This window comes from Bos taurus, chromosome 15, assembly GCF_002263795.3.
Source record: "Bos taurus isolate L1 Dominette 01449 registration number 42190680 breed Hereford chromosome 15, ARS-UCD2.0, whole genome shotgun sequence".
NCBI lineage: Eukaryota > Metazoa > Chordata > Mammalia > Artiodactyla > Bovidae > Bos > Bos taurus.
Window position 1 is genome coordinate 55,652,451 of NC_037342.1, and position 24,614 is coordinate 55,677,064.

General features: G+C 52.1%; 1 long non-coding RNA gene across 1 annotated transcript in view; it reads right to left on the reverse strand.

Moving 5' to 3' along the window:
- LOC101906866 (uncharacterized) overlaps nucleotides 1–3,077 on the reverse strand; it is a 9,822-nt gene extending 6,745 nt beyond the window's left edge. The window contains exon 1 of the long non-coding RNA XR_009490683.1: nucleotides 1–3,077. This exon is cut by the window's left edge and continues 974 nt beyond it. This is a non-coding gene — a long non-coding RNA (uncharacterized lncRNA).
- Between the last annotated feature and the right edge of the window lie 21,537 nt (nucleotides 3,078–24,614).

The following is a 24,614-nucleotide window of genomic DNA, read 5'->3' on the forward strand; positions in this document are numbered from 1 at the left end:
ATACCCCCATTTAACTGCTGAGCAAAGGGATCAGAGAGGTTCAGTGTCTTACCTCTCACTCAAGGTCACACATGTGTCAGTGGCAGGGCTGGGACTGAAATCCAGGTGTGTCGGGAATCTCTCACTACCTGCCTTGCTTCCCCCTATATAAGCATTTTCATGAATATGTTTGTATTGTATTGATACTCACATTGATTTTCCAGGAAATATCTGAAATTGTGTGGAAATCATTTATAAAGGAAAGGGCAGTTCCCGACATTCATGTGTCCCTGAGTCACTAACCCCCAAATAACTCCTGGCTCTGCTACAGCTTGCTGCTTCTGAAAATGACATTACTTAAGCCTGTCCCAGCAAGGACTCCATTTTATGTACATTCCTGTCTGAACACTTGAGAAGGGCTCACAGAGTGGGCCAACAGCTTTGCAATTTTTAAAGCACTTTTAAGTTACACGTGGGGGAGTGAATGAAGGAAAGCAGAAATATCTGAAGATACTAAGCACCTTCAGTTCAGTTCAGTCGCTCAGTCGTGTCCGACTCTTTGCGACCCCATGAATCACAGAACGCCAGGCCTCCCTGTCCATCACCAACTCCCGGAGTTCACTCAAACTCATGTCCATCGAGTCGGTGATGCCACCCAGCCATCTCATCCTCTGTCGTCCCCTTCTCCTCCTGTGCCCAATCCCTCCCAGCATCAGGGTCTTTTCCAATGAGTCAACTCTTCAATGAGGTGGCCAAAGTATTGGAGTTTCAGCTTCAGCATCAGTCCTTGCGATGAACACCCAGGACCGATCTCCTTCAGAATGGACTGGTTGGATCTCCTTGCAGTCCAAGGGACTTCTCAAGAGTCTTTTCCAATACCACAGTTCAAAAGCATCAATTCTTCAGCGCTTAGCTTTCTTCACAGTCCAACTCTCACATCCATACATGACCACTGGAAAAACCATAGCCTTGACTAGACGGACCTTTGTTGGCAAAGTAATGTCTCTGCTTTTGAATATGCTATCTAAGTTGGTCATAACTTTCCTTCCAAGGAGTAAGCATCTTTTAATTTCATGGCTGCAGTCATCATCTGCAGTGATTTTGGAGCCCCCCCCCCAAAAATAAAGTCTGACACTGTTTCTGCTGTTTCCCCATCTATCTCCCATGAAGTGATGGGACCAGATGCCATGATCTTAGTTTTCTGAATGTTGAGCTTTAAGCCAACTTTTTCACTCTCCTTTTTCACTTTCAAGAGGCTTTTTAGTTCCTCTTCACTTTCTGCCATAAGGGTGGTGTCATCTGCATATCTGAGATTATTGATATTTCTCCCAGCAATCTTGATTCCAGCTTGTGCTTCTTCCAGCCCAGCGTTTCTCATGATGTACTCTGCATATAAGTTAAATAAGTACCTTACCATGTGCCAAACATAAATTGTTTTATAGATATTTTCTTACTGAATCGTCTCAACAGCCATGTCAAGGGTATTTTACAGTTCTCCCCATTTCACAGATAAGACAACTGAGGTCATGGAAGTGGAGTGACTTGCCCAAGGGTACTTGCCTAATTTTTGTTGGAATCGGAGTCATTCTTTTATTCAACTGACTCATGATGCCAGACCCATTATCAGGGACTGAAGATTCAAAGTGATGAGCACAAAGTCTCTCCCTCTGGGATACTGCTAGTATCTGGGTCTGTCTGAGAGTTCCACCACACCGTAGCCTTTGAAAAACTGCTTTGCCTTCCCCTCTAGGAGGCACATATACTGTCACTCTGGTTCATTCCTTGCTTTTCCAGTCATACCTATGGACTCCCTCTCTGGTGTCACCTCCTGCAGGAAGTCTTCCTTAACTTCTCCATCCCACAGTCCCCTGCCCCTCCTTCCTCTTTCTTACTGCTCTCCTTCACATGCATTTAGTCCTGGCCACTTCAGGAAAGGAGCCCTTGAGGACAGAGTGTGGCAGTTCCTCTCTGGGTTCTCTATGCCAAGCTAAGTGCTTGGGAAAACTTTGCCAATTGATGAATCATCACTGAGTGAGAGAGAGAATGGGAACTGGGAAAGACTTCAGAATACAGAGTGAGACAGACTTGGGTTCACACAAGAAAGTCTGTGTCTTTCTGTGTCTTTAGGCTGCCTCTCTCTGACCATCGGTTTTCTCTCTAGCAAATGGGGCTCATGATCCCTGCCTCCCTTACAGCCTGCAGGGAGCTGGGGTGAGGATAGAGGTCAAAGATCCATCCTTTACAGAGTGGTCCACTATGTGTCCTGAAATTCACTCTGTGTGCTTGGGCAAGACATGGCCCTCTCTGGTTCCCTTTCCCCCTGATGGCCCCAGTGACTCTATGGCCACTCCTGGCTCTGCCTTAGCTCCAGCTCATGAGAGCTTGGTGTAGAGGGCCTCAATCTTCCCAATGTCTCAGCCTTCAGAGGCCCTGGCAGGCCCAGGCTTCTCCCTCTGGTCAGCCCAGGCCAGAGACCTTCCTGGGAATCAGTGAGGCTCCAGACTTCCTGGAGCCTGAAAGGGAGAGGCTGGGAATAAGTCAGGCCTGGAGCCCCAGAGAGGCTGCTGCTGTCCTAACCAACCCACACAGGAGGTCCCCCAGGGCATCCCGGGAAGCAGGGCAGGAGGTCTAGACACACAGGCCCAAGGCTGTGGACTGAAGGGCTGAGGACAGAGCTCTGACTTGCCTCAGAACCCTGTTACACCCCTGATTTGATGCTGGGTGACTGCGGTTTTCCCCTTGGTAGGGTAGGTGCCCTTGGGAGATGATGACAAATGTCACTCCCCTTGAGCATCGCCCAGCTCAGATCACATGGTCTCTCCCTTGAACTATGCCGATGGCCACCTCACTGACCTCCTGATTTTCAGATAATGCCTTTGGATATATGTAATTATGTAGCCACCACTGCCTTCCACTGAAGATGAAGACAGAGCCATGAGACCTGGCCTTCAGGCTGCCAGAGCTGGAAGCAGTCTGGGTATTTCATGCACATTGTATCAATGAGCTTTCCCTGTGGCCTTAGGAGATTCTCATCATCCCCAGTTTGCAGATGGGGAAACAAAGGCTCAGAGAAGCAAAGCTGCTGTCCCAGTCTAGCATGTGCTCCATCTCCGTGTGCTTCTGTGGTAATAGTAGTGGGAGAAGGCATTTGCTGCATGCTGGCTGGGTGCTGACACCCATCTAGCCAGATTTTCTGAGCCTGTGTGTGTGTGGGTGGGGGGGGAGCAGTGGTCCTCCTCTTCCCATTCTGCCTCCATCTGGTTGGCCCGAGAGAAGGTGGATGTCTCTAGAGGCTGAGGTGAGGGTCGGGGAGAAGGAGCTGCTGTGAGCTGTCATACTGGGAAAGCTGCAGTTCCAGCAGCATCCTGTAAAGTCCTCCAGAGGCTGGATGGCCAGAAGAGCAGGTGCAGAGTAAGAGACCTGAAGAAGAACAGAGGACATAGTGAGGAGGGGAGGCGAGGAGGAGAGGGGAGGAGGGGAGGAGGGGAGGAGGGGAGGAGGGGAGGAGGGGAGGAGGGGAGGAGGGGAGAGGAAGGAGGGGAGGGGAAGGAGGGGAGGGGAGTGACTTGCCTGTGGCCACCAGATCACCCCTCACTCCAGGGACCAAGAGCTCAGTGAGGTCCCTGGGCTCTCAGATGCCGATGTCTCAGAGGTCCTGAGGTGCCCGTGCCAGGACTCCCTGATTCCTCCTAAGAATTCTTTCCATCCCTCTATGTGTCCAGTTCCAGGAATTTGAGTGGCCTGAAGGCTTTTGGGAAGCCAACCCTTTCTGAAAGCTGCCTTCAAGGTGAGATGTAGAGTCCTGAGCAGACTCTTATTCCCAGATATCACTGGTTTGTCACACAAACTCTCACACTGCCTAAATTACTTCCATTAAATCATTTCTTGGGGTGAAGGTATAGAAAGCCTTTGTTAAAATAAAAATCTATTTTCTAGACTTCTCATAGGGAGAAGGCAATGGCACCCCACTCCAGTACTGTTGCCCGGAAAATCCCATGGATGGAGGAGGCTGGTAGGCTACAGTCCATGGGGTCGCACAGAGTCGGACATGACTAAAGCGACTTAGCAGCAGCAGCAGCTGCAGACTTCTCATAAATACCAGCTGAATGGTATTTTCATCTGTTAAGGGTTAGTTCAGTCGCTCAGTCGTGTCCGACTCTGTGCGACCCCATGAATCGCAGCATGCCAGGCCTCCCTGTCCATCACCAACTCCCGGAGTTCACTCAGACTCACGTCCATCGAGTCAGTGATGCCATCCAGCCATCTCATCCTCTGTCATCCCCTTCTCCTCCTGCCCCCAATCCCTCCCAGCATCAGAGTCTTTTCCAATGAGTCAACTCTTCCCATGAGGTGGCCAAAGTACTGGAGTTTCAGCTTTAGCATCATTCCTTCCAAAGAAATCCCAGGGCTGATCTCCTTCAGAATGGACTGGTTAGATCTCCTTGCAGTCCAAGGGACTCTCAAGAGTCTTCTCCCTGTTAAGGGTTAGAATGGACAAATTCAGTTGTTTTAGACTTTTTTTCCCCACTTTTTAGCCATTGTACCCTTCTAATCAAACTATTTATTGAATAGAGCTTCTCTGATCAAAAAGGGAGAGAGACATTTGTTGAAGTCTTTACATCGGTGGTGGGCTCATAGGGACTCCAAGGAGGAGTGGCCCCTGGCCAGTTCCTGATGAATGGCTGAGACTTTGCCAGGGGGAGACATGGAAAGGGCATCTCGGGTGGAAAGACATACTTGATGGAAGCGTGACAGTAAGAGGGTGGGTGAGCTGATGGGAGAGGCAGGTCTGTGGGGAGGGCCCCTGGAGTGCCTGTGGGCTGGAGCCAGGTTGAATTTTTGCCTAACTAAAAAGTTTATGACATTTTGATACCACTTGTTTGACTTTGTGTGAATAGAATGCTAGATTTCTAATTAAAAAAATAGATGTGCAACAAGCAACAAAGGTTTACTGGATAGCACAGGGAGCTCAAGTCAGTATCTTGTAATAACCTATAATGGAAAATAATTTCAAAAATAATACAGGTATATATGTATAATCTCTTTTGTTGTGCACCTGAAACATTGTAAGTCAACTATACTTCAATAAAATATATATATATTAAGAAAAAAAAAAAACATGTCCAGTCTAGTTAAGGAACAGACCTGCATCCACTCGAGGTGCTCAGGGCTCTGATGGGGGTGTGGGGTGAAGCACAGGGGCTGAGGCAGAACCTGGGTGGGGGGACCCCAACTAGCTGGAGTCAGGGTAGGCTTCCTGGAGCAGTTATGTGATCTGCATGCTGCATCCTTTCAGACGGGTGTCAGCACCTCAAGGAGGGCGCCCAGCCAGAGGGGCCAGCGTGGGCAGAGGCTGTGTGCAGTCCTCGAAGGAGGGTGAGAAGCAGAGGAATATGGCACTGGCGCTGCCCTATCCCAGTGGGATCCCTGAGTATGGCTGGTTTCCTCCCTCCAGTGCCTCCCACCTTCCCTACCTCAAGTCTCACCCCTTTCAGCTCGTCCTTAACCCCCCCAGGACTCCCCTTCTGAAACCCAGCTGAGACTCTGGCCCTGCCATGCTCTGCCCTCCATGGAGACCCCCTGGCCCTCAGGGAAAGTCTAGGTTTCTGAGGGAGCAGTTGCTGGGAGAAGGTCCATATCAAACCTGCATGATCCCAGTCCTGCCAAGCTTTTCAGCCTCCAAGAGGCAAAGAAAGGTGAGATGGGGAGGGTGCGAGGAGGGGCCCAATGGCCTCCTCCGGATGGGGGAAGCGGAACTTCCCGAGATAAGGGCTGCCAACAATGGGGGGCTGTGTGGTGCAGCCTGTCTCCAGAGGAAATGAGTGGCCTCTGCACCATTAATCCGCTGTGGCCCACGGCACCCTGTGAAAGGGGGACCCAGGTAGGGGGAGATGTTCCCAGCCCGCCCCAACCCCCAACACACACACACACACACACACACACACACAGTCCCTGACACTCCGGGTTCTCTTGCTTCCAGGATCATGCATGCAAGAAGGGATCTGGGGCAGGGGCAGAGGAGGGGGCTACTTGGGCTGGGGAAGTAGGGTTGGATTGGCTGCCCGATTGAACTCAACCCACGGCGGCGGGCCCTGGCAAGCGCCTGTTCCCTTTTGAACCCTTTGTTCTTACCTGAACCCCAGTCTCCCTTCTTCTTGGCTGTCCTTGGAGTCTGAGAACACTGCCATGCCTGTCATGCCCCTGTCAGCACATGGGGCTCAGGACATGTGCTTTACCCAAATCTGGGGACTCTGACGGGAGCTTTTAGACAACAATCTAGGCTGCTAGCAGAGACATTCAGGCTTTGTGAACAGTCGCAGCTACTGCAACTAAAGTCAGTATGGAAAGTGCACAGCCCTTTTCTCTTCTGGGCCTCAGTTTCCCTTCCTGCACTGTGAGGGATGGGATTCAGTGACCATCCTGTGGAAGATGGGCTGCTGTGGCCAATGACGAGGGGTGTGAAGCCAAGGAGTTCCCATAAGTCCTCCCCTCTCCCCACTGCCGAATACCGCCTTAGCTACTGATTAGCCATGTGACTCTGTGCAAATCCCTTCCTGCCTTGAGGACTTGGTCTCCCTGTCTGTAAATTGGGGCCCCTGGCCAGCTAGCTCACAGGAATTCTATAACCGTGGGTGTAGGGAGCTCTGCATGCTACATAGGGAGGGTTACCCAGGTTGGGGGTTGTGGGGAGTAGCTGTTTCTGAAGTGGCCCAGGCTGGGACTTTTTATCCAGGGCCCCATCTCCAGGTCCCGGAGCCTAGCCCTCTCTGCCCACCCTTCCCTCCCCACTTCCTGTCTCTCACTCTTGCTCCCACCTCTTGGATAGCCACCCTCAGGGAAAGAGGTTAAGATTCCCACCCCAGGAGACACTCAAGACAATAGACAGGATCCGTGAGGCCCTCAGATCACCCAGGTCAGCCACTCACTATTTAGACCAGGAAACCAAGGAGACAGGGACTGAGAGTGTCCTGAAGGCATACACCCTGGTTCTGGAACATTAAGGCAAGAAGGATCTTCAGGCTCAGGTTGTCTAAATCCACTCTGTTGCTGAGGCATGGAAGGGAGGAAAGCCGTGTCCAAGTTCTCCCCAAGAGCAGGCTGGAGCCATGACCTCCCAAGTCTAGGGTCCCTTCCTGGCCCACACCCTCCAGTGGCCCAACGAGGTTGGGATATCCCCTCCTTTCCCCAAGCTTGCAGTCAGGAACAGGGTTTGAGAGGCCAAAAAGAGAACGAATCACCACGAAACATACTGGTGTGAGCCCTTTTCCACCCACTCCACCCCTCTGTGCTTCCTTCTCCACCACCCACTGCTCCTGCGCCCTCCCAAGGATTCTTTCTTCCAGAAAGGAAAGCTGTGGAATGGGGAGGAGGAAGCAGGTGACTTTGTCCCAGGAAGGGCTTGCCTTAGTCCTGGGGGTACGTGGCTGGGGCCGGGGCGGGGGGCGGTGCTGAAACACATCAGTGCCCTCCCCACCCAGCTGCTCAGACTGCCATCACCCCCCAGGCAGTGTGTCCTGGGCATGGCCCAGCTATCTCAGAGCAAAGAAAGAAAAGCAATGCTTGCTGAATCCGCGGGCAGTGCTTAGCCCTGTGCCAACTGTCCCTATGCGAAGAACTGACTCATTGGAAAAGACCCTGATGCTGGGAGAGACTGAAGGCGGGAAGAGAAGGGGACGACAGAGGATGAGATGGTTGGATGGCATCACCGACTCAATGGACATGAGCCTGAGCAAGCTCCGGGAGTTGGTGATGGAGAGGGAAGCCTGGCGTGCTGCAGTCCACGTGGTCACATAGAGTGGGACACAACTGAGTGACTGAACTGAACTGAAGTGTCCCTAAGCATGATCTCTGTTCATCCTTAGCAGAGCCCTGGAGGTGAGAATGAATGCTTCCATTTTACAGATGAAAAAGTAGTCATCCACAGACAGTAACTTCCCTAGGGTCACAAAGATGGTACATGGCAGAGTTGGGGCTAAGCCCGGCCTGGGCTCATTGTCCTGCTCCCCAATGCTCACTCCCCCCGCCCCCACTTTAGGAAACCAGTCTTATATATGAGAAACTATGATTCAACTCTGAGGCCCTCTCTTGTCCATAAGGGATTCACTGACAAGATGACGAGATGGCCGGACCACAGCAACCACTCTTTCCTTTGTTTTCCTCTATCAAACCCACGTCCCGTCCCCGCTGGCTGGGTAGGAGTGATAAGCTGTGACTCTGGCAGGACAGGTGGGTTTCATGGTGTCATCCACACTTCCTCTCCTGTACCCTGCCGACCCCCATCAGTGGAAACACAGCCCGTTCCCCACTCTCGGTGCTCAGAAAGCCTCATATATTTTGGATCTGGGTTCATAAGTTCCCTATTTCCTGGGATCTGTGAGCCCGTACTAGATTCCCTGAAACCTCCCAGGCTGGGATCCCACACCCCCAAGATTCCTTCTGTCCCAGTTGTGAGCACCTTGAGGGTCATTGTTCTGTTTATCTGTGCTTCTCCCCACCGATCCACAAGGTCTCCTCAGGGACAGTAGGTCCAATGGATCTCTGCCCAGCAAAGGGCCGAGTATGTAGTACATGACAGGGCAAGCTTGTTCAGTGAAGGGATGTGATTGATATCAATCAAATTGATATAATCAAATATTCCTTGATTTTATCTGGCACCCGCTTTCTGCCCTTGGCGTGAAAAGAACTTTCAAGGCAAGAATAGAGAGCTCAAGATGGTGCAATGAGGTGGCCTCTAACCTTCTTAACCCTGAATTAGGTCCTGAATGTCAGTGCTGCAGCCCTGGGAGACACATGGCAAGGGGCAGCTAATGGCCCTGTCTTCTGGTCAGCTGTTTTGAAATCCTGCCACCCATCCAGTCACTGGGTGCCTGCTCTGTTCCAGACCCCAGGCCAAACACCGTCCCTGCAGTGAGGGAGGTGGTATGTCCCCACTGATGGGTAGGAAGACCGAGTTCAGAGAGTGGAAAGAACTTGCCCAAGAGTGCCTGGCTTGGAGGGGGTGACATGGAACTCCCAACCATCCCATCCCAGTGTGGCTCTGCCTCCCAGCCTCTGATGCACTGGGGGCAGCTCTAGAGGACGACCTTCTTCTGGGTAAAGGGAGGGATCCTCTTGGCATGAGAGAATCATGAGACAGGGAGACCCTGTCCCAGGAGGAATGCAGAATGGGCAAGATGGACACTGGCGAAGATGCATAGAGAGGACAAACACTCCATAAAGGCCTGTGGAGACCTGAGGGGGAGTCAGTCTGTCCCCTCCCCAGAGCAGCTGTGCCTGGGGCCACCAGCTACAGATGAATGGAGCCCAGGAGAGGGGCCTGGCCACAGAGGCACATGTGGATCGGCACTTGGCTGCTGGACTCAGAAAGGCTGGAACAGACAGAGTGAGAGCAGCCAGGGTTGGAGTCGGGGGATGGGGGGTAGGGGTGGGGGGTGGGGGAGCGGAGGGGACGGTTGGGGGTGGTGGTGAGGAATGCTGACAACTCTGGCGGGAAAGGCAGCTCCCATGACACAGGTGATGGGAGGGAGCCAGGGGAAGGGGTGTCTGCAGAGCTGGGCAGGGATGGAGGTAGGTGGGTGGGCAGGTGGGTGGGGAGGTGGGGTCACTGGTGAGCTAGGCTTGAGGCTCAGGGTGGAGGCGAGGCAGGGGGCCTGCTGAGCGGAAGGGATGGGGGAGAGCAACGTGAGTGTGTTTCCATGGGGATGGAAGAGGGTGAGGACAAAGCGAGGAGGTGCTGGGTGGAGAAAGAGAAAGGTGCTGGAGGGAAGAGTAGACAGGGAGCCCAGGGGTGGGACACAGGAAGTCTCTTCCACGGGACAGGCCAGAGGGAGGACAGAGCAGGGAATGGGAACAACACAGGTGAGTTTTGGGGGCAGGAAGTTAAAGATTATTCTCTGTGCAGCAAGAGAGTGGAGTGCCTCGAGGGGCAAAGGCTTGCTGCTGATGGGAGAAGGGGAGACAGCTGAGCAGAGAATCTGGAAATGCTGCCACTGAGGGCCAAATACAGCTGGACACAGACCCACGCAGGCAACCCACAGCGGGTTGACACTTATGGCGCTGACACTTGGTGACCCAGGCAGCCTGATTCCAAAGTCCAGCTTTCAACCATTACACTCTCCCCTTCATCACAAAGAACTTAGATTTATATTTATGAAGAACTTGTGAAGTGTCAGGCCCTGCACCAAGCCTTTTACAACGTGTTAACTTATTTAAGCCTCATACAATCGTAAGAGGCAAATACACTGATTACATACATGGACACATGTGAATACACACGGATACACATGGACACACAGACAGACACTCACAGATATACAGAGATGCACTGGTTCACGGCCACCCTGGGATGGAGCATGTGGTGGGGGAGGGGCAGGGCTGTGGTTAGAGACCCCTCCTGCCAGGCTCTCACCCCTCTCTCCACCTCCCCACCTGCTTTTTCCTAACGGCACCACACCCCTCTGCTCTCTGTCTCCCTAGGATCAAAGATTCTTTCTGAACCATTTTCAAACTATCCTTCCTTGTCCCCCAAGGCCCTGACTCATCCCCACTTTGGGAAGACTGAGAAATCTAAGTCCCAGGCCCGTGTGATGGAGGATTCCAGGCCCTAACCTTTAGGGTAGACTGCCTGGTGTTGGAGGTTCCTCCCAACCCCGTTACCCCACCCGCAGTCCAAGCACTCCTGGGAAAGGGCCCCTAGAACTGGAGCAGAGAAAGGCCCCTCTAGTATTTGATTGGGGTGGCTTTCACCATACCTGGGCAGTAGCTGGCTAGAAAGAAGGGGGCCTCTGCAGCTGCCTGCCTCCTATCATGCCCCACTCCCTCATGAAGGTCCTTTCTCCCCCCAACCCAGTCCCAGAGTTCACTGGCCACCTCCCTCCCCACCCCTGGTCCACCCAGCTACATAAACTAGAACTCCCTCCAGGACGTCCCCTAGCCTACAGCGATTCTACCACATTTTGAATTCTTCCTACCCTGTATCCAGATCCAGCCCCTGCCCACCAAATTCAGCCGTTCATTCATCTGCCATTGTATCCATCCTTCCCTCATCCAGGATCTAAAAGTAACTGTGTCACTGGATGCCAGAGATTCAAAAACCTTGCCTTTCCCCCTCATCAGGGCTGTGATGAGGTTCAAACAAGTTAATGGTTGTGAACATTCTGGGTAAACTGCTGGGATCTGTGCCGCGGGATAAGCTTCTCACTTGTTTCCAGAGCACAGTAATCCTGGGAGGCAAGAACCCTGAAGGCTTGAAGCCACCTGGTGCCTCTGGGAATTAAAGGATTCTGTCTGCTGGGAGCCCAGAAGTGAGGAGACGAGGGCTTCATAGTGAGGCTGGAGCCAAAGACAGGCCTGGGTGAAGGAGTTCCAGCTTTGTTCTGTGGGTGTTGGGAAGCTGAGATAGGATTTCCAGTGGGGAGTTGTAAGATCAGATCCACAGGGCAGCTCGTATGAACAGCCCATGCTATCTCCATGGAGAACATAGAGAACTTCAACGAAGAGGCCATTGGAAGTGAGGGCTGAGTCCCATTAGTAGGGGGAGAGGTGCTTATTCAGAGCTGGAGTCTGAATCCATAAGCCAAGATTAAGGTGGAGAATTCTAGAAGATTCATAAACTTGGGCATGGTCCTTTCTACTGCCTTGATCCCATGAATCATCCTGACACAGGAAGGGTGTCTGGTTGGTCTGGGGGAAGAAGAAAAGGAGACTGGGGAGAGGGTGCCCCTTCCAGGCACCCTGGGGAGCCGCAAGGATAGAGTGGGACCCAGATAGGAGCAGAGAGCAGAGGAACTGGGCAGGGCCAGTTGTGCAGGGTGTTCACTGCACAAGGGCAGCCAACTGAGGGGGTGAGTGGGTAGGGAAATCCTGGCACAGGGCTGCGTCTGCTCAAAGAGGCGCCTTCTTTCTGACTTTTGTAAAGGCCCCATAGGGTCTTACTGGGGCTCTAGGGACAGAGGAGCACAAAAGGGCCTTGGAAAAAATTCAGGAGCTGAGAAGGCAGAAACCTACTAGGGCTCATCACTGTCTCTTGCTCTTCCAAAACACAGCCTAGTTGTCCCCTGGGCAACAAGGGAGATGAGGCTTCACTGGCTGGTTGAAGACTCAGCCTGAGGAAATGGGGCTATGATTGGCCCTGGGTTGGTTCTGGAATTCCCAGCTGATCCAGGCATGGGTGGCCCCATGGCAGAGGTGTGTGACTTGGCCAAGAGAGGGGCGGTCTGGCAGGGCTGACCCTGAGTTCCGCTGCTGCTCTACAGGGCACTGTCCAGCAGTTTCCAGAAGACCCAGCTGAAAAGTGAGGCATCAGATGAGGCAGTGGCCACACTCGTGTTTGCCTCCAGGAAGCTGTGAGGTGGGGGAAGTCCTGCAGGGGGCTGAGCTCAGAGTCTGGCCACATCCCATCACTTTGTGACAGTAGCATATCAGTGTACCCTCTATAGTTCAGTGTCCTCGTCCACACAGAGGTAGTGTCTGAGCCTGCCCTGAGGTACCTTTTAACTCCCAGACCAAAATCCCTGTGCATAGCCCTTCACCCTCCATCACCTCACCTGATTTTATTCCCTTCTGAGTTAGGCAGAAGGCATGAATCCTATCTGACCAGTGGGGAAACTGAGGTTTCATCACTAAGATCCAGGATCCCACAATGGGCAGGTGATGAAGCTGGAATCCACTCCCGGGCCCTGAGGTCATCACCCTGACCCGAGGTGCCTGCCTCATGGCTGCTGTGGGAGGGCCGGACATCCCCCTCCACCTAGGAGTCAGGTGTGGTAGGGAAGTTCAGGCAGGTCAGGGGGCAAGAGATCCCTCAACCTGAATGGGGCATTTTCTCCCATGACTTCCGGGGAGCCCCTACCTTTCCAGCCACCCATCTTCCTCACACGCCAGATTCCAGAGGCCTGGTCTGGGTTCTGGAGTGGTGGTTGCCATTTGAGAGCACAGACCATGCCAGGCCCACTGCTCAGCACGGTACACATGTCAACTCACTTAAGCCTCTCAACAGCTCTGCAAGGTACAGGGGTTTTATTCCCAGTTTACAGATGTGGAAACAGAAACCCAAAGCAGTTAAGTCACTGCCTGAAGTCACAGCTAGCAAGTGCTGGTGCTGGGAGCAGAGTCTGTGCCTCAACAACTCTATTGTTCTGTGCTCTGGTCCACATGGTTTACTGGGTGGGTCCCATGTCTAACTTTCCGAATGGATGGGCTAGTCCTGACCCTACAGGGCTCACCCACCGCAGAACCAGCACAGCACTGTCTTCTGGAGCCACATGGGGTCCCGGCCATCAGGTTGGACAGCACAGGAGGCCTGGCCGGCTGGCTCTAAGTATGAGGAGTTTTCTGCAGCTCTAAAGACAGAAAGAGAAGCTCCTGCCAGACCCTGCATGAAGCCTTAGGCTGGAGGGGCCATAGCCCCCAAAGCTGCCCCTGGAGATCCAAGCCTCCTGTCCTGTCCCAAGGGACTCTATCCCACACCTGGAGTCACATGCCTCTGGTTCCTGGGAAGCTGCTTTTCACGAATGGACACGATGCTCCAATGAGTGAGAGTTTCTCATTTGGCCCTCCCCCGTCCTCCCTGCTCCAGCCTTGCTACCACACCCCACGTCAGGGCATCCCCGAGTGCAATCCCACTGCTAGAAGGGGAGAATGAAGCTCTACAGGGGCCCAGACTGGTGCAAAACCACACAGCCTGGGGACCCTGTTCTACTCCCTCTCCCTCTCCCAAGCCCCCCTGCCCAGCCCAGCACGACAGGGCTCGGCCTGGTGTTAGCACACAGATTATAATGGGTTTCCACCTCTCACAGGATAAATCCCAGTTCCTTGGCCTGGCAGGTCAGGATATGGTCCTGCCACCTGTTCCAACTGGGTCTCCCCTGTCATCCTGGGCACCTTATACACTCACCTCCCAGTTCCAACACCAGAGACCACCACAGTAGCATGCCAGTCACATGTCTTCCAGGTCCAATCATCTGTGGCCACGTCACATGGTCTAGTATGGTTGCCAGGGCCACTGGGATGTGGGGGAAGTTCTCAGAGGATGTGGGGCGTGAGCCCTGAGACTACCACCATGATGATGGAACCACTTCTGAAGGAGAAGAGCTCCTAGGCCCCTGGGCTTGCCTAATCCAAACACTGCCTTGTTAAAGTCAGGAACTGAGGCCAGAGAGGGCCAGGGACTTGCCTGAGTCCACACAGCACATGAGTGAAGATGCCATGCAGCAGGGGTCCACTCAGGGATACACACAATTTCCACAGTCTGTAAGGCATTTTTACCATCGTTGCATCATTTAATGCTCACAATGACTATGCAAGTTGATTCCCAGAGTGCTCAATTTCCAGGTAAGTAAGTAGGGCCTCGGAGTGGAGGTTACACACCACGGAGTGGAAGAACTGGGATAGAATTCAGGTCTATCAGAAACCAAAAGTCTTGGGCTTGGAGTGGCACAACATTGGAAATGTAATTAATGTCACTGAATAGTGCACAGAACAATGGTTAAAATGGCAAATCTGATGTTGTATATATTTTGGGCTTCCCCAGTGCAATGCAATGGAGAAGGCAATGGCACCCCACTCCAGTACTCTTGCTTGGAAAATCCCATGGATGGAGGAGCCTAGTAGGCTGCAGTCCATGGGGTCGCTAAGAGTTGGACACGACTGAGCGACTTCACTTTCACTTTTTACTTTCATGCATTGGAGAAGGAAATGGCAACCCACTCCAGTGTTCTTGCCTGGAGAATCCCAGGGACGGGGGAGCCTGGTGGGCTGCCGTTTATGGGGTTGCACAGAGTTGGACACGACTGAAGCGACTTAGCAGCAGCAGTAGCAGCACTGCAATGCAGGAGACACAAGAGACATGGGTTCGATTACTGGGTTGGGAAGATCTCCTGGAGGAAGGTATGGCAACCCACTCCAGTATTCTTGCCTGGAGAATCCCATGGACAGAGGAGCCTGGGAGGCTATGGTCCATAGGTCACAAAGAGTCCAGCATGACTGAAGCGACTGAGCATGCTCGCACATATATTTTAACTGCAATTTAAAAAATGAATACTGTAATATACCAAAAGCCGTCGTACACTTTAAATGGGTGGGTTGCATGGTATGTGAACTATATCTTAATAAAGTTGTTTTTTTAAAAAGCCTTGGGCTTTTAACCAGGATATTTTGCAGACTGTTGTCTCAAGGAGCTCTCAGGATAGCAGGGGAACAGACCCTGAACAGACATTCCCCAAACGAAGAGGAAGGGGAGAAGCAGAGAGAGCAGAGCCTTTAACCAGGGTTATCAGGCTGCAGCTCAGACTCTTGTGGGGTTTTGTAGCTGCCCAAATGCCCAGGTACAGTCTCTAGACATTCTGCTGCTGATTATATTGATACCATGCTGAGAACACTGTCCTAACCCATGGCAGAGGAGACACTGAATGGGTTTTGAAGAATGAATAGGAGCCACAGGCTGGAGAAGTTTGAGAGAGGAAAGGGGATCCAGATAGAATCAAGAGTGTCTACAAAAGCCTAGAGGTGTGAGGAGGAGGGGCTGGGTGTGGCAAGTAGTCAGACCCAGTGGGTCAGCGCCAAAGAACTGTGCGAACTTCAGCTCAGAAGCCAAAAACAACAGAGGCCAACGGACGCCCCGGGCACCCTCCCTGCCACCTTACCCACTCCAACCCCCACCATCACCTGAGGCCTTCTCATCCTAGCAGTCAAGAGCCTAAATTTACCAGTGACCAAGACTCAGCCCTGAACTTTCTCTCACTTCTCACCTACCAAGGAAAGAAGCACAAAAATCCTCTAAGGAGGCCTCTACTTCAGCCCCCAAAGGCCCCTGGGGCCCATGACATGCTGCTCTGAAGGTGCTGCTTTGGGACAGGTAGGAGTACCACCCCGGGCTTTTATATCTTGGAGGTCTGAGTGCTACTGAGACAGTAGGAGGGAGGTGGGAGAAAAGGTGGAAAGAAGTGAGAAATTGTATTCATTCAAAATTTTTTTTTACTGATTGCTTACTACACACCTGGTACAGAGTGGATAAATACAGAATGAGTGAGTGAGAAGATCAGTGGGTGGGCGTGTGTGCTGGCAGCTGGCCCTTGGGGAACCTGGGTGGGGGGCTGCCAGGTGGGGCTGAGGGCCTGGAAGGAGACCCTGGGTGGGCATATCAGTGAGTGCTGCCTTGATCACAGGGGCGTCCACTGGTATTCTCTTTCAGAGGCCAGGCAGGAGGTCTAGGCCCTGACAGGCCGCTTGTGCCATAAAAGCCCTGATTTACTCTGCGGCCGCCTGCTGGCCATGATATTGCCTGCGCCTTATTTGTGAGAGCCAGGTTGGGGTCTGGCTCCTTGGTCCTTCCTTGTTTCATGTGTTCTAACCCCACATGGTGAGGAAGACGGATGCCTTGGAATTATTTTGCATGAAATAGCCGTGGAAAACTATTTAGCCGGCATTTGATTTCACCTCTTGTTACAGCATAATTTGTTATCCTGAAATATGAGCAGCTGGAGGCCTGAAAGAGCAGATGTTCCTGGGGAAGCTGAGGGCTCTCCAGGCAGGGCTGGCGGTGACACAGGGCAGCAGAGGGGCACAGCTTCTGCCATGCAGGCCTGTACCCCTTAGGACTGTGGGCTGCTCATGGAGGCCTTTCTGGGGCTTGGTTTCCCCCATCTGTTAAATGGGGATGAGGACACCTCCCTCCCAGAGTTGTTGTGAGGACTGGATGAAACAGTTGACAAAAAGTACTTAACACAGTGCCTGACCCACAGTAAGATTCAATAAATGTTGGCTATTATTCCTGGAAGAGATGATTGTTCAAGAGAAGCTTTGAGAGCATGAGTAGAAGTGAACTGGGTGAAGAGATGTGTTTTCTGGCACGATATGAGAAAAGGCATGGAAGGGAAAACTGGAACAATTATTTGGTGTGGCTGAAACGGAAAGAAGAAGGCAGGCAGCAGTGGGAGAGGGCACCCTTGGACTGGGAGGAAAGCTGGGTAAAGGCTGCAGAGTCAGCTAAACGGCACAACCCCCCCCCACCCCCGCCACCCCGTATGTGTTTCCTAGGGCTACCATCACCAAGTACCACAACTGGGAGCCTTGAAACAAGAGCAACTTATCTCTCACAGTTCTGGAGGAGAGATGTCCAAGTCCAAGGTCAGGCAGGACTGTGCTCTCTCTGTAGGTTCTAGAGAAGACTTCTTCACCTTTTTCTAGCTTCTGCTGGTGGCCTGCAATCCTTGGAATGTCCTGGTTTGCAGTTGCATCACTCCAATCTCTGTCCCTGTTGTCACATGACAGTCTACTCCTGTGCCTGTGTTTGTATCTCCTTGTCTTCTTGTAAGGACAACAGTCATATTGGATTTAGGACCCACTCTGCAGCCTTAAAAGCAGAGTTATCCAGAACTGACTTCAGTCTGTGCCAAGGCAGAGGTCCAGAGAGGACAAAGACCTCCCCCAAGGTTACACCCGGGACCACAGCGGGGGGAGGGGAAGAGGGGGGCTGGTCCAGAGAGGACAAAGACCTCCCCCAAGGTTACACCTGGGACCACAGCGGGGGGAGGAGAAGAGTGGGGCTGGGGCTTGTTCTCTTGGACCTCTTGGCTTGAGGTCCAACCCCCAGCCCCCCAACCCACCCTCTCCCATCACCTCAGCAGCACAGGTGCTCCCTGCTTGAGACCAAGAATTTCAAGGGTAACAGCAGATAGGGATGGGAGTGGGAGGTCCTATTGAGTTTGGAGCCCTCTGGGAGAGTGGGCACCACCAGGTGAAGGTAGGAGGAGGGTACATGTGGGTGGAAGGGCAAAGTGATGGGCTTAGGGCAGTGGGGACAGGTGTGTGTGTGTCTGTCTGTCTGTGAGTGTGTGTGTAGAACAATGGCCCTGAAGAGAGTGACACCAAGGAAAAAAGGAAGGATTTATTAGTCGGGAGGACTGATTGTGCCTCTCTTGAGAGAGGAGACCTCAGAACTGTGGACAAAGGTGAGGATGGGTGCTGTTGCCCTGAACTCAGAGACAAGGCCTTGTTGGATTAAGTGGTTCTTCCACTTTTAAGTTGCTGTTCTGTTAAGACCGGAGAAGGCAATGGCACCCCACTCCAGTACTCCTGCCTGGAAAATCCCATGGACGGAGGAGCCTGGTAGGCTGCAATCCATGGGGTCGCTGAGGGTCGGACACGACTGAGCGACTTCACTTTCATTTTCTGTTAAGACTCTCAGATTAGGCCGGAATGGTTATTCACTCTAAGGACATGGTGATGATACATGGTGTTCTCAGGCAAGCCTTGGTCCCTAGAGAACTAGAAAAGCAGCCAGGAACTGAGGGGGCAGGGCCACGGCACTTCCCATCACTGCATCTCTCTGCAGATGCCTTCCTGGACTCATGGGGGAGGTGAGACACCCCTCAGCCCTCCCTTCATCTGTCCCTCAATACTGGCCACACTTGAAGACGGACTGACAAAGCTGACTCTGAACCCTCAACTCCCAATTCAGCAAGAGAACAAACATGGCCTCCGCGTCACATGTTCATGATGGCCCAATCAGGAGCCAGGATCCCAGGTGGATAAACATGGCTGCCGGGCCCCACCCCCAGAGTGAACCACGAGGAGTTTTTAGCGGGCTCAATTCACCCCAGAAGGTGCCTGCCTACTAGCAAAAATCAAAGATTAATCAAATTAAAAAGAGAAAATAAGTTCACAGTGATACAAAAGGAGTATACATGATGCATTAAAAACAACCTAGGCACAGAGGAAACACAAAGTAGGGTAAAGAACAGATGACAGACACGTTCCAAACCTCGACCACAAGGACACTGGAGCACAGCTCAGGCCCTGTTCGGCTAGTTTTCTGGCTGAAAAGAACAGAGGGCAGAAGTCCTGGCTGCCTGGTCTAGGGAAACTCCCCACCGCCCCCGGAACCAGCCTGCCCCACACACCAGTGTACCCCCTGGTGATCTGATCACCTCTCTGAGTCTGCAGGTTCTCATCTGCCAAATGGGGGTGCTAATCACCCCTATATCTCAGGTTGGGACTAACCTGAGGATGCATTTTAATAAGGGGCTGGCCCACTGGATGGGAGGTGGACTTAGGGGAGAATGGATACGTGTATATGTATAGCTGAGTCCCTTCACTGTTCTCCTCAAACTATCACAGTATTGTTTGTTAATCGGCTATTCCCCAGTACAAAATAAAAAGTTTTAAAAAAAGAAAAATAAGGGCATAGCCCAGGGTTTAACAGTTGATAGGCACTCAGCATTTGCTAGTTCTCTCCCTTTCCTTCCTCCAATTCCAGGGTCCCAAAGATTTTAAATAAAGGACCTGCCTCCCTGGTGAAAATTAGCCTGAGGTGCTTCTTGCTGCCCTCATGAGTGTTAGGACTGGTTTTACCTTCAGCTACGATTTGCCAGACGCACTTCCAAATGTGAGCACAGACCGCTAGCCAAGGGTCCCCAGCTGAGCACTACCAGTACTCTAGGAGGTGCTAAGGGCCCTAATAAGGCCAGTTTCCATCAGTTTAACCTGCCCACTGCCTCCGTGTTGCTACTCTGGAAACACTGGTGCTGGCCTGGCCCCTCACCCACATCGTCTGTAGCTGCTAGAAGACAGCAAGCCCTCTGTGGATGTTTATCAGGCAAACAGAAAACCAGGCCTAGAGCTGCTCTCCTGCACTGGCTGGCTATTGGCTCATGGGATAGAAATTCCATCTGCCTGGGTCTCCGAGGGCCGACTGCTCAGCACAGGCCTGGGAACCGCACACCCCTTGGGGAGCTGGAAGAGTTCATCGTCTGGCCCCTCCCTCCCTGTCCCAGCATAGCCTGGGATAGCTTGGGACAGCCAGTTCCTCCTGGAATCTCTATTTGGGTTTGGTTTGGGGTTGGAGTTTGTTTCCATTCAGGGCAATCTGATCCCAACCCAGTCCCCAACCCCCACCTCACCCCTACCTCTCTGGAGAGGGCTTGACTTTGCTGATATGCTGACAGGGCAGGCTCCTCCAGACCGCCCACCAAGGGCACAAGCTTGGTTGACTTTGATGTCCTGAAAGGCGGCCCCCCACCCAGCTCCAGCCCCCTCTCCCCCAATCCGTAAATAAGTCAGAGGCTGTGAAGCCAAATGCCATCTGGTGAAGTAAAACAGAAAAAGGAAAACAGCTGTAGGGAGACAGAATAGCTGGGGTAGAGACACCTCTTTACATGTGACCTGGAGGAAGACACTCAGCCTCTCTGAGAGGCAGCTGAAATGACTGCATGAATACCTGTGAGAAGGCACTAGGGACAGATGACCAGGTGGCCAGTACGATTTCTTCTAAGGCACAGTTGATTCCCATTCTTTGTCTTTAATGTGTATCATTGCCCACAGTGTGCTTTGGTTAAAAAGTGAACGTGTTTTAGTCCTGCCCTCAAGGAAACTGCAGATCTGGGGTCTAAGTCCTGTGCTCAGTCGCTCAGTCATGTCCGGCTTTTTGTGACGCCATGGACTGTAGCCCCCCAGGCTCCTCTGTCCATGGGGTTCTCCAGGCAAGAATACTGGAGTGAGTTTCCATTTCATTCTCCAGGGGATCTTCCCCACCTAGGGACTGAACCTGCATCTCCTACATTGGTGGGCAGATGCTTCACCACTGAGCTACCAGGAAAGCCCTCCTTTAGGTTAGTTGCTTTCAGTGCTGCTACCGGAAAAGCTGCACTCCATTTCGCATCTCCTTGCTAAGTGCTAGATAAGTAAACTGAGCCTCAGAGAGGAAAAGCATGCCCAGAAATGTGGGGATAGAGCTGCTACCGGTCCTGATCCAAGAGTGTTATTGCCTGTGCTCTGCAGATGAGGCAAGGAGGCTCAGGCAGTTACATGTATGTCCCAGATTTATTGTCAAGGAGGGTGTACGGGGTGGGATGGAGACCCAAGAAAGGCTTAACCAGAGGCATCATCTGTCCTCTTCCCCACGGGCCTGAGATCAGCATCCTCAGTGTGGCTCGTGGCCGCAGCCCAGCTTTATCCCTGCACACCAGGTTTTCCTGCCCTCACCTCCGAATCCTATCAGGTCACCAAAGCTTCTTGGAGAGCCCTGCACCGTTCAAGCCCCTGAATGCCTAACATCAGGAGAACGCCTAAAACATGAGATACAAGCTACCCACCAGTTGACTATTCACCTATAATTATTATGCCCTTGCTGCCACGAAACCAGAGGTCAGATGGTTGAGTGCCTTGTCCAGAACCACATGTTACAGCATCATCAGAGCTGAGCCCGTCTGTCACTGGAGCCGACCTCCCAACACTGACACATCGGGGTCTTGTGTAGGGCAGGAGCCCCAGCTGGGAGGACCACAACCTTCTCTGCTTCTCTGCTTCTTGATGTGTGACCCTCTACAGAGGGCTTTCATTGTGTCTTAAACAACAAACTTTTATTTCTCACAGCTCTGGAAACTGAGACGTTCAAAATCAAAATTCTGTCCTACTTGGTGTCTGGTGAGGTGAACTTCCTGGTTTGCAGATGGACAGCCTCTTACTGTGTCCTTACACAGTAGAGAGAAATCCTCTCTCTTGTGTCTCTTCTTACAAGGAGCACTAATCCCATTGAGGGGGCTCCACCCTCATCACCTAATTACCTCCCAAAGGCCCCACATCCAAATACCATCACACTGGGGATTAGTACTTCAGTACACAAATTTGGGTCTTCCCAGGTGATGCTAGTGGTAAAGAACCCTCCTGCCAATGCAGGAGACCCAAGAGATGCGTGTTTGATCCCTGGGTTGGGAAGATCCCCTGGAGGAGGAAATGGCAACCCACTCCAGTATTCTTGCCTGGAGAATCCCCATGGACAGAGGAGTCTGGTGGGCTACAGTCCATGGGGTTGCAAAGAGTCAGACATGACTGAAGCAACTTAGCATGCACACACTTGAATCTTGAGGGGACACAAACATTCAGTCCATGGCACATAGATACATAGGCAGTGGACTCTTGGGTCCAACCTGATGTTTTTGGCACCACCTTGCTGGGGATTCTAGGATTCCATATACATAGATTCCATGTGGTAAAAGGAATCTCTGGCTTTAAAGTAATATAATAGTAAGATATCATTAGTGTGGCTTTCTGATTCAGTGATTCAATGATTCCATTATCCTGTGATTCTAAGATCCTAGAATTCTACATTTCCCTGAAAGCTTGGGCTCTGAGGAGTAGGAAAATCCAGCTGGTGGTATCAGGGTGGGTAAACAGGCAGCTTTTCCATCCTATGGACTTTTTCTAACAACTATGAGCAATGAGTTGTTTGGTTTTCATTGCATTCAAAGGAAAGCTTGGCCAAGCCACATCAGAGTGTGAGTTCACCCGCCCCAGGCAGGACAGCCCACGGAGCCAGAGGAGAAGGAGGAGAAAGGGAGGATAGAAGGGGAAGGGTGGAAGACGGAGGGAGGAGGAAGAGGCAGCATCGTCCCACCAAACTGGAGGTAGCCAGGGTTTGGTCCCCTTCGGCGAGGATCTAAGTTGTGTCTGGTGCTGTGTTGGACACCAGGACCCTGAGTCACCCTTCTCTCGGCCTCATTGACCAAAACAGGCATAGCCAGTCAAGAGCAGGGACAGACAGAGCAGACAAGAACAGATAAGAACAGGAGCAGGGGGTTGAAGGCAGTTAGGGAGGGCTTCCAAGAGGAGGTAGTATCTGCACTGGGAGTCCAAGGCAGTAGATCAGCAAGCGAAGCAAGCTGGAGTGTCTGGGGAGTGATGGCTGGTTCCATGAAGCTGGAGCCTAAAAGGAGAAGGCAGGAAGTAGTGAGAGCTGGGGTCACAGAGTCACCAGGTATCTCAGTCCATGCAGAGCTTTGACTGCTTTAATAACCTTGAACTCCACTCTGAGGGCAGTAGGGAATCAGGCTTTTCTTGTTGGTGGAAGGCAGTCACCGGGCACCCTGAGCATGTCACAGATGAGGGGCCGAAGATCATGGGGTCCAAATATAACTGCACTTTTGCAGAGGTGAGACCCAGAGAGCAGAAGGGTGCGCAGTCCCCTGGCACGCTGGCGCAGAGGAAGGGAGACCTCCCAGCCCACCCCCTCCATTGGTAGATTCTGGCACAGGCGGTCCTGGCTAAACAGGAAGGCTCCCCCTGAAATCTGCCTCTCCTTAGCACGCCTGGCAAGCCCAGATCCCAGCTCCTGTCCCCAGACAGTAGGAGCCCTGTGAGGGGCTTCCACACCTGGTGGGATCAGATATAGAGTGACTCAGATGGTGGGGCAGGACTTCCCAGCCTGAGCCCTTAGTGGAGGACTTACACCCTCACCACTGAGGCCCCAGGCACACCAGGCCAGGATGACAAATGGGCACACTCTGAACAGTCCTGAGTAAAGAAGAGAAAGAGCAGTCCAATATCACAGCAACATGGAAATCAAACCGCAAGCAGTGAAGACAGCCACAGACAGCTTTGTGTGGCCTGCGCATGCTTCACCCTGAGGCTGAAGAAAAAAGAAGCAGTGACCCCTCATCCCTGCCAGGTTCCTACAATCCAAAGAACAGAGACCCCTTCCCTACTCACAGCTCCAGCAGTGAGGAAACAGGTGAGACTCGCTGGCTCTGAGGCAAAGAAAAGAAAAGATCTTGAAGGAGAGAGGATTGAATACAGAAAGGACCATGGGACACCTCTCAGAATAAAGGGAGGAACTGGTGACACGCCTGCAACCTAGAGGGGTCTCAGGGCACTGCGACAAGTGCAAAAAACCAGTCTCAAAAGGCCCCATATGCTTGATTCTGTTTACATAAAACTCTTGAAGTGATAAAATAACAGGATGGAGAATAGTGGTTGCCAGGTGTTAGGAATGGTGTGGCTGGGTGGAAGGAATCCGGCAATATGAGTGGGACAGGAGGGGCAGCCAGGCGCCCAGAAGGGTGGGGACTATGAGGGGATTAAGGGGATGGCAAAGAGCGTGGCAGCAAGTGCAGAAGACTGGTGTGTGGGGAGGGCGGGTGGACTAAAGTGCAGCACGAGCGAGGGCTGTGTGGCGATGGGACAGTTCAGTAGCCTGATCGTGGTGATGCTGGCGTGAATCTTCACACGGGATGAGATGACACAGAGCTACACATGTGCATTATACCAACACACACACGTGTGTTGCGGTCCTACAAAGGTCTAAGGTGGAGCCACTGGTGGAAAGGGGGGGAAGGGTACACAGGGTCTGCCCCTTCTATCCTTACAACTTCCTGTGAATCTACAGTTGTTTCAAAACAGTTTCCCTTTTTAAAGACTGAAACAGCCATATTTGTGAGAATCTCTTTGTGGACTCTATTTGGCCCCACTGATCTACAGATCTATCCTTCTGTCAGTAACACACAGTCTTTTTTTTAATTTTTTTAAATTTTACAGTAGTCAAGTATGGATGTGAGAGTTGGACTATAAAGAAAGCTGAGTGCTGAAGAATTGATGCTTTTGAACTGTGGTATTGGAGAAGACTCTTAAGAATCCCTTGGACTGCAAGGAGATCCAACCAGTCCATCCTAAAGGAAATCAGTCCTGAATATTCATTGGAAGGACTGATGCTGAAGCTGAAACTCCAATACTTTGGCCACCTAATGCGAAGAACAGACTCATTGGAAAAGACCCTGATGCTGGGAAAGATTGAAGGTGGGAGGAGAAGGGGACGACAGAGAATGAGATGGTTGGATGGCATCACCGACTCACGAGGGACATGAGTT